Source organism: Microtus ochrogaster, chromosome 8, assembly GCF_000317375.1.
Source record: "Microtus ochrogaster isolate Prairie Vole_2 chromosome 8, MicOch1.0, whole genome shotgun sequence".
Taxonomy (NCBI): domain Eukaryota; kingdom Metazoa; phylum Chordata; class Mammalia; order Rodentia; family Cricetidae; genus Microtus; species Microtus ochrogaster.
This window is the reverse complement of record NC_022015.1, coordinates 60567771-60577591: the sequence shown is the minus strand read 5'-3', so window position 1 is coordinate 60577591 and position 9821 is coordinate 60567771. Positions and strand designations below refer to the sequence as shown.

The 9821-nt window shown below is 40.1% G+C and overlaps 1 protein-coding gene and 1 pseudogene across 2 annotated transcripts in view; both read left to right on the top strand.

The window, feature by feature from the left end:
• Prkg1 (protein kinase cGMP-dependent 1) overlaps positions 1-9821 on the top strand; it is a 1110226-nt gene that overhangs the window by 212659 nt on the left and 887746 nt on the right. The window lies entirely within an intron of this gene.
• On the top strand, positions 7565-7679 carry LOC113456601 (annotated as a pseudogene).

Sequence of the window (9821 nt, the reverse complement as noted above, 5' to 3'; positions counted from 1 at the left end):
ACTCTAGATATCTCTGTGGGATAGCCTCGACTCTAGATATCTCTGTGGGATGGCCTCGACTCTAGAGGCTTGTCTGCTCTTACCACAGAAGGAGGCTCAGGACCGGTTTCTCTCGGAGCTGCCTCTGTCTGGCTTCCTCTGCTCTTGTGGAGTCCTTGTGCTTGCTCTCCTGCAGGTTTCTTCTGAGACCAAGAAATCCCTGTTTCATGCTCTTTCACAAGGAAACCACACATACTTACAGATGCGGAGACTGGTCAGACCACTTTCAACAGAATCACCTCTCCTGCAGATAGACTAGACTTAGAAGACATATAATCCTTTCAATGAAGGCATAATTAATAAAGTAAGTGGATCAAGCTTGTAAATTATTTAATGAAGAGCTTAGTGTATTTTTCAAAGAGATACAAGATGGCTCTTGAAGATTTTGAAAAGAAATTCTTTGGTTGCTTTATAGAAGGGATAGAAAATCTTTGAAACAAGATGATGTAAGGATTGTTTGAGAATTGCCATTAGGCCATTTTATCTAGTGGCAAGTGGGAAGTTACCATTATGCCATATTACGGGATGCCTTGGAAGGAAATGCTTTTGCGCTAAACTTGAAGTACTGTGGAAAACCACTGCGTGTTTTTGAACAGCACCACAGGTCTGTGAATCTACTTCAGCTGGTGACAGTCTCACTACAAAGAATGAGTATTAGTGATGGGAAATAAAAGCTGAAAAGAGCAGTAAGTTTAACAGCAAGATGAGAAAACGAGAAATGCCACAGCGGTGCTGAGTACGGAACAAGGAGGGACATTCCCGAAGTAGAGTTGATGGGGCTTGGAATGTAACCGGACAGAGAGCAAAGATAGAACAGCAACTGGGTTTGTTGAAGTGGTAACCGCATAGTGTTTTCCCAGAGCAGAATTAACTGCACTGAAGAAAACACAAGTCAGCGTTCTCTTCAAAAATGTAAACACTGGGGCCAGGGGTGGTGGTGACTCAGCCAGTAAAATGCATGCTGTGCAAGCTTGCAGCCCTGGGTGTGACCTCCAGCACCCACACAAAAGCCAGACCAAGATCTGTGTGCATCAGTAATCCTAGTATGGGGTAGCCAAGAAAGACAGACACCTGGGGTTTGCTGGCTAGCTAGTCTACCTGAATCTGTGACCTGCGTGTTCACTGAGACCCCATCTCACAATGTAGAGAGCAATAAAGGAAAACCCTGCATCTACCTCTGGCCTTCACATGCATGAACCAGTGTGTATGTGTGCATACCTCTATGTATATATGCACATACCAAACACATACACACCATTTTAGAATCTATATCAATTTAATGATAGGGAATGCTCTCAATGTTATATTTACTTATCCTGGAAAAAAAGTATAAACTTATTACATGATCTTGTCGCTTGTCACGTTTATGAGCTGAGAGAGGTAAACAAGTCTTTCCTCTTCGGTTTTTATTCCTCTTCAGATGTGGGGCCCTTCTTTCTGTAGGGATCATAATGCTATGCTGTAAGGCCTGCGGTGATTTACGACACAGCCGCATTTGGACTGTTTTTTGACTAACGGCCAAGAGAAAATGTGAAGCCCAAATAGAATTTTCTAGGCAACCAAGGGCACAGCAGGAGGTGTGGCAATGCTTTAAGAAAAATAAAAAAATAAAGCACACTGCCAGCAAGTCCCTTGGTTAGAATTATGGGAAATCGTTGGGTCACAAAAGCTAGATTTAAATGCTGCTTCCATTAACAGCGAGTATTTATTTATTTTTTGTATAAATCATTTAAATTCTGTCGTCCCTTGATTTCCTTCTGTAAAGCCGTACTTTCTTAAAGGATAATTGGGATGATATACGTTTCCTTATATTTGCAAAATGAGAATTTTATTCTAACTAGTTTTACCTCTTCAAGGGAAAAGGGGAAGAATCTCTATATCCAGTGTTGTCTTTCCCTGGTTCCTTGCTAGGACACATCAAATTTATGGCTAACTAGGAGATCTCTTCCTCTGTGTTGTGTATGTGACAGAATGTGTACTGATTTTCTTTTGCTTTCACTAAACACAGAAGCAAGAGATGAGCAGGAGCCATTTTGCTTCAGAATAAACATTTCTCCTCCTCTCTTTGGCATTTCTTGGTCATGTAGTTCACTTACTGCTCTCCTACAGAGTTGTGTGCTTTCTGACAATCCCTTAGAGTCTGTCACTTTTAAGAAGTGTTTCCTGTTGAGGTCGCTGCTGCTGGCTTAGTCCACGGAAAAAACTCTTGTTGTATCTTTTATTTTTACTTTTTGGCATTTCCTGAAAGTGACAGGACGATGAAAAGTGACCTGCTGTTTGGCCCTCCCCTGCCTCAGTGCAACAGCTTCTTGGTTTGTGTAACAGAGCAGTTCCCCCCCAGGCTGCCTCTGTGTGTATATTCCTGTGTTCCTCCGTCTCCCTCTGCGTCTACTGGAGAAGAACCCCAGCTTAATAGCTTAATAACACTGTCCCCCCGCATTCTAGTGCACGCTTGACTTATGCCTTTGGTAACCTCATATTCAACAGAAGAATATTGTAGCAACAATATCTGTCACCACATGCTACCCTGCTGCAGAGTCACAAGATAAGTATTGTAATTATTCACACTTTACTGTGTGGGGACAGAACAAGGTACTAGTGAGTCCAGACTGGAAATGTTGCTGCAAGAGGGTTTGTTGTTCCTTTTCATAGACCTGAAGAGCTATTCAATATGTATGTGTCACGATCCCTAGGAAGATGCCCGTTGCCATAAAGCACACTGAGGCGGGGGATGTGCCTGGCCCCCCACTGGTGGTTTTATGAGTCAGTGCCCGTGGAACAAAGCTCTGTGGGGGCTGATGGGATAGAACCTGGCTTTCTGTTACTCTCAGCTCAGGTTGTCAGGAGACGCACTGTCTGACTCAGTGAGGCAAACAGAAGAGAACGCATGCCGTTCCTGAGTGTGGACCTCACTTTTCTCTATGGATGGATTTGCTTATGCAATTGCCTTTCCTGCATGATCTCTGTCTATGCCAAACTTGAAGTCTTAGCTGTCTTCAAAGCATAGCCTAGGCTTGACCTTTGCCATCTAGTCAATCTCTCCCTGGTGACTAGATCTTTAATTCTCTACTGTGTGCCTATGTGAGTTTCCCCTCAAGTCCCGTGGCTCTCATAGGATACATTGTATGAAGGCCTATTTTTCTGCTTCTGTTTTTCCCCAGTTAGATTGTAGCTAAGCAGCAGAACATCTCTGGACCCGTCCTAGCTTTTGGTGGTGTATGGAAGCACCAAGTGTAGGCACTAAATGCACTAAAGGGAAGGTGAATCTTTAGTCTGCAAAGTTGCAGTTTCTTATTTATTTTTATTCAATCTTCTGGCTTTATTGTAGCTCCAGTGAAATAAACTTACACATACATTTCTCAGTTCTCTTAAGATATATCATAATTTCTAAGCAGTTGCTGGTCTGTTAGGAATGTACCAATTACCAGTGACAGAACCAGAAAGTATTTTTGGTTCGCTCAAGTCAGGATCAAAGGTCTCAGAACCAAACACGCTCCAAGGCATAGCTCTTTGAAATGGGCTCGATTGCAAGCCCTCTTCCTGTGGAAACTAGGAACCAGTGCTGTGGAGAGCTGGGGCTGGCTACATTCTTGTTGGAAGATCCTCTGATCTCTCCTAGATCAGCTTTGTGTCATGGCTTCAATTCAGAAAGCTGCCTGCAGAGGAGACTTTACAAAGGTGTGCTCGTTATGGCTTCTCAGCTTGGTGAGTAAATCCTGTCTGACTCCAGTGGCTGGAGAACCAGCACTTGAAAGTCAGAGTATGAGAACTGACCAGGGCGCAGTGATTACGGAGAAGGGATTAATTTCAACACAAGTACTATCCGTTTCTATTCTTTATAATGTCCTCTAGGCTGCCAGTTTTCTACAAAGGAAAATAAGTAACAACCTAACTCCCAACTGTTGCCATTCTTCCTTGTATTAGTGGATATATACATGTCTGAAGCATCCCTTAGGTACTTATAATTAGACACCAAGCTGAACGGGACAAACTAAAAAGTGTCCAAGTTCTTCCCCCAGCATCATCCTCCGTGTTTGCTGAATGTCTCACACTCAAGATGTCACAGCAAATCCCATTTGCAGTTACCTGACCAACACCTACTCTGTTCTCCTACAGCCAGCCACTCTTCTCTCCTGGTAGAGGAAGCCCCATTTCCTCTATGGTGATGGCCCAAGGAGTTACTTTGCAGACAGATGAGTTGTAGCCAAGGCGGCCTAATGTTTCTTTCTTTCTGAAATCACTAGAACTTGCAGGCTATCATTTCTATTTTTTTTTTTTTCCTGTGTGGTGGTGGTGATGGTGTTCTTCAGTTTTGCTTTTTATTCCTCCCTCCACAGTCCTGGTCAGAGGTAACTTTTGACTTCGATATTGACCCAGCTTTCTGTGTTCATTACAATGTAGACATCTTGAACCTGCTCCCAAAGGTAAATTTTTCAAAAATCAGCTCCATATTCTAGTTGCTATTATGTCTTTCATAAGTAGGGACTTAGTAGTAGTTGCATAAATTTCAAGTTTTATTAAAATAGAACTTAGTCTTTCATTTCTCCCATCTCTCTTAGATTCAATTACTAGGTAAGTAAGAATTTAAATTGTAGTAGAAGGAGTGGGCTGCGTCCCAGTCACCTAGCTAGCTTAACCCCCACAATAACCACACAGAAATTGTATTAATTACATTACTGCCTGGCCCATTATATCTAGCCTCTTCTTGGCCAACTCTCACATCCTGATCTAACCCATATCTACCAATCTGTGTAACACCATGAGGTCATGGCTTACTGGAGAAGATTCAGCATGTCTGACTCTGATGACTCCATGGCAACTCTCCCTGTCTGCCTTCCTCCTCCCAGCATTCAGTTCTGTCTTCCAGCCTGTCTAAGTGCTGCCCTATCAAAAGGCCAAGGCAGTTTCTTTCTTTAAGCAATGAAAGCAACACAAATACAGAAGGACCTCCTACACCATTAAATATAAATTATTGGGTTTTTTTTATCACCCACAGAAGAAATAATATCTGGTCACTGAAACTTCATTGGTGGGAAAAATATCTATGAAATGTGTCTTTATACATGTCTGTGTATATACAAATGAGGAATAATTAATATGAGGCACTTTTTAATTACCACAAAAAAAGATGATTCTGCTTTTTAACAATATAGTAACCAGAGATGGTAACTAGTTGTGGCTCAGAGGTGGGAGCTACAATAGTTTCTGCTAAAGGAAGATCAGGTGCCAGGGCCTCTAGCTGTGTCTATGTTCCCTGGCATTATACTGAGGGTCAAAGAAGCACAGACTCACTGTTACCTGTTGGCATATAGGACCAGATGTCAGAAGCATGTACTCAGTTAGTAGGCTTCTGTTTGCAATATTGAGGATGGGGAAAGGTTTAGGGAACAAAGGAATGAGAAACCGATTGTTTTCATAAACGCTAAGAGGAGGCTTTCAGAATACAGAGGACTTTGGGGAATTTCACCAGGGCACAGACAGGCGGAAGATTGAGGTGTGTGGAGGGCACAGCAGGGAGACCAGGCAGCCTGCAAAGGTCCAAAGCAGGAGCAATGGGAGTTTTTCTTCCTCTCTGGACACGCTCCACCGAATGCTGTATTTGACATGCGCTGCTAGGACATGACAGAAACACCCCTAGGAGTTTATATTCTTCTCACTACCTGCCTCAGAGAGAACAATCTATGGTGTAGAAGATTAGTAGAAATGGCATATTAAAAACTGACATTAAATTGTGCGCTATTACAGTTACACCCCGTTGACTTATCTCCAGAAAGCATTTTGTGACTGACAACCACGTCTGAGTTCAGTGGGTTTGGATAAACTGAGACCAGCAGCTTTTCAAATGGCTTTCAAAAGTTAACTGAGGAACCTCTCCAGTAATGTGGGAAGAGCTGATTTTCTTAAACTATCCATTTAAATAGGCTTTCAGGTCTCTGTGTTTGTGTGGAAGGGAGAAAGAGGAAGATGGGGTTTTGATGGGTGCTGATGAACAGATGGAAACTGTTCTCTGGTAGAGATGCTTTCTCCTGTGAAGTGCACAAGTGCATCCTTTGCTGGGTTAGGAGTGAAACCCATTTAGGACTTTTAAAAAATAATGCTTCTATAAAGCATAAATATAACAAAGTTTCTTAAAAATGACCTTTAAAAGCCGGGTGGTGGTGGCACACGCTTTAATCCCAGCATTCAGGGGGCAAAGGTAGGCAGATCTCTGTGAGTTTGAGGCCAGCCTGGTCTACAAGAACTAGTTCCAGGACAGGTTCCAAACTTACAGAGAAACCCTGTGTTGTAAAAAGAAAATACAGGACCTAAAATGATATATAGATATGTACTGGCTTATACCGAGTCTCCAGTTGCATCCCATGTTCCCATGCATTCATGGGGTTGCCCAGGCTTGAATCCAGCCATCAGACAAGTGTTTTTAATAAAACAGTTGAGGCCAGGTAAAGTAGTGTAGTTCCACCTGGCAAGAGTCAAAGAATGTACACACACACACACACACACACACACACACACTTACTTCACATTCTAACCAAACTCTGCATTCATTGTCCAGTTATTCTCTCATTGAAATGTTATAATGGTGATTGGTAATGAATTAGATCTATCCCTAGTAGTAGAGCCTAATTTTCTACTCACATATTACTTTCTTGGAATATTATTCTCACTACAGTTCTGCCATTTTTCCTAAGAACAGATAATTATCACAAAGAGCAGATTGGCACAAATGAGACATGGAACCAAAACCCAATTAGTATACAGAATTTTTGACTTGTTCTATTTCTTTCATTTTTCTGTTTTTGAAAGGGCTTAAAGTGTTTCTTAAGGACAATTCCCATAGCTCTCAGATTCTCTCTGGACGTGTTCAGGTGCGATTTTCCATGAACATGAAGTAGCTGAAGGGATTATTCATAGTGATGACTTTTTCCTGGATTTAATTACTTGAGAATAGTCAAAAGTGAGCCCTGACTTTGGAAAAAATCATACTTTTTTTTCAGTTGGTGTGTCTGAAAAATCTCCTCCCTAGCCCTTTCAATGCAGAAACTTTATGTCAATAAAGAGTGGACATTTGCACGTGCATGCATTTCCAGAAGGGTGACATTTTCAGACGATGACTAGATTGTTTCCTGTGGAGTAAACACTCATTTGGAATCACTCGCTGCCTGAGCAGATGTTAGAAGAATCTGAAAAATATTCTCAGTGAAATCACTGTTGTAATTACGTTGAAACTCATTTAGGGCTTTTTAAAAATAATATTTCTATAAAGAATAAATATAACAAAGTTTAGTTTTAAAAGGACATGAAATGAACCTGTATTGGTACTGGACACTGTGTTTATGGGGTGTGTGTGTGGATGTGTGTGTGTGTGTGTGTGTGTGTGTGTGTGTGTGTGTGTGTATGTGTTTGTGTATGTAGGTGACAGAGCAAGGGGATTTAAGAAAGAAAACAAGATGTTGGTTACAGTTCACCTATCACCTAGAAAACTTCTCTTTACAATAGACTGAGACTATTACAGAAAACTACAGCTGGGCTCACTTCAGCAGCACATATACTAAAACTGGAAAGACACAGAGAAGAAGAGCAAGATAGCACAGCCCCTGCACAAGGATGGCATGCAAACTCATGAAACATTCCATATTTTTGAAAGAAAATATTTTATGACAATATCAAAATTCAGTCAATATATATGCAAAAATCCAGTCCTACAGAAGGTACTAGAAAGAAACCTCCAATCCTAGGAAGTTGGCAACACCCATGAAAATGCAGGCAATAGATAATTCTACACTAGCAAAACCCAAGAAAGGGAAACACACACCACCACCACTACCAACTTCACATGGAAAAACAGAAAACACACAATATCTAAAACAATCATGTATAAGAAAAACTGCTGGATGTATCATCATCCTTCATCTTAAGCTCTACCACAGAGTTAGTGTTAAAATAGCATAGTATTGACATAAAAACAGACAGTTGGGTCAATGTATTAAATCAAAGACAAAGACATATATAAGCACATTTATGGACATCTGATTTTTGACAAAGAAGCCAAAATTGTACAATGAAAAAAGAAAGCATCTCCAACAGATGGTGCTGGCATAACTGGATGATGGCATGTATAGAACCATGAAAACAGATCCATATCTACCACCCTGCACAAAACTCAAGTCCAAGTGGATCAGACCTCAACATAAATGCAGTGACACTGAACCTGATAGAAGAGAAAGTGGGAAATAGCCTTGAATGCCTTGGCACAGGAGACAACTTCCTGAATAGATTTCAGTAACAGGTTTTACACTTGCTAGCTTTGTGGTCATTTACCATTTATTGGTGAATGCCTTTACTCACCAGGAAAATGCACAAATGTTATGGGAGGTTGGTGTGAGGAATGCATGGATTAATCTTGGAAAATACTTAGAGTAGACGCTAGCATAGTACACTATAGGTCATCTAAGGGTCATCATCATTGTCAATTATCATTTTAAAAGACTAGCAAACAACTAAAGGAAATTGCCAAAGACTATGGCAAACAGCTACCAAGAAAGGTTCTTAAGCTGAGTTTTAAGTGTAAAAGTAGTCCCAACATGGAAAAGAAAACTTTCTCCAAATGGTGTGTGTGTGTGTGTGTGTGTGTGTGTGTGTGTGTGTGTCTGTTTCAACTGTCTTAGCATTTTTTTAAATATATGTATTTAGGAAAAAATATGTTTACTACATATCCAGTTGCTGTAATAGTAGTTCCCAAAAATACTTCAAGGCTTTATAATGTACAGACATGAGAAAAAATTATTATCATTTTCTGTCTTATAGCACAGACACCAAATAAATCAGTCCACTTTTTCTTTTATTGTTATAAGTTAAGAACCAGAAAACGATGTGCAGGCAGATGGGCAAGTTGAAGAGGAGGTGGGCGATGCTCAAGCTTCATGTTCCCTGTAGATGCTTGGTTTAGTTGTGTGGAAGGGCTGTAGAGGATGCTTGTTTGTGTGCACTTCTGTTACACATCTGTAATGGAATCATCCATGTGACAACCACGTTTATAAAAGAAAAGAAATAGACCTAAAAGTATCACCCGAGTTACCATGAAGGAAGAAAATAGAAGAAAATAGTTCAGTTATTTTATGGTTTGAATATCTTTAACTTTTATTCAGTATTTCTGCTTTGGGGACACAGACAATGCCTAGGTTTTCTCTGAGGCAGTGCACATACACTTACATTTTTCATGTGACAAGTATATTCCTGAATTGCTTTTGAAACTTAATTGAGTTATGTAAATTAAGATTACATGATTATAAAAGCAGGAAATTCAAATAGAAAGAAGCAACCAGGTGAATGTTAATCTGAAAGATGAAAAAGTAATTAAAATTCAAATTTCATGCCAATTCATAGGATGTTTGGTGTGTGAAAAAAGACCCCATAAAATAGAAGAAAAGGAAAGTCTATCATTCTTTGTGTTTTCATATACATATACACATGTATACACACTAGAAATTGGGATGATTACAAATTGAGGTTGCTGGAGGTGGATAAGAAAGACTGGGTTATTGAAATTTTAATACACTGAAATTCAGTAGTTATTATAAGAATTCAATGACTTGGGTTCTATTTTTATTTACATAAATAAAAGCCCTATATTGTACTTTCTAATTTAGGAATAATTTTTCTGTCCTAGAAATTGTGCTTCTGCATTTGAAATTAGCTCAGACAGACAGATTTTATTAAGAATGAATAATTACTTACAATATTGATTCTGGCTTCTGAGTTACAATTAGAATGAAAACCTTGTT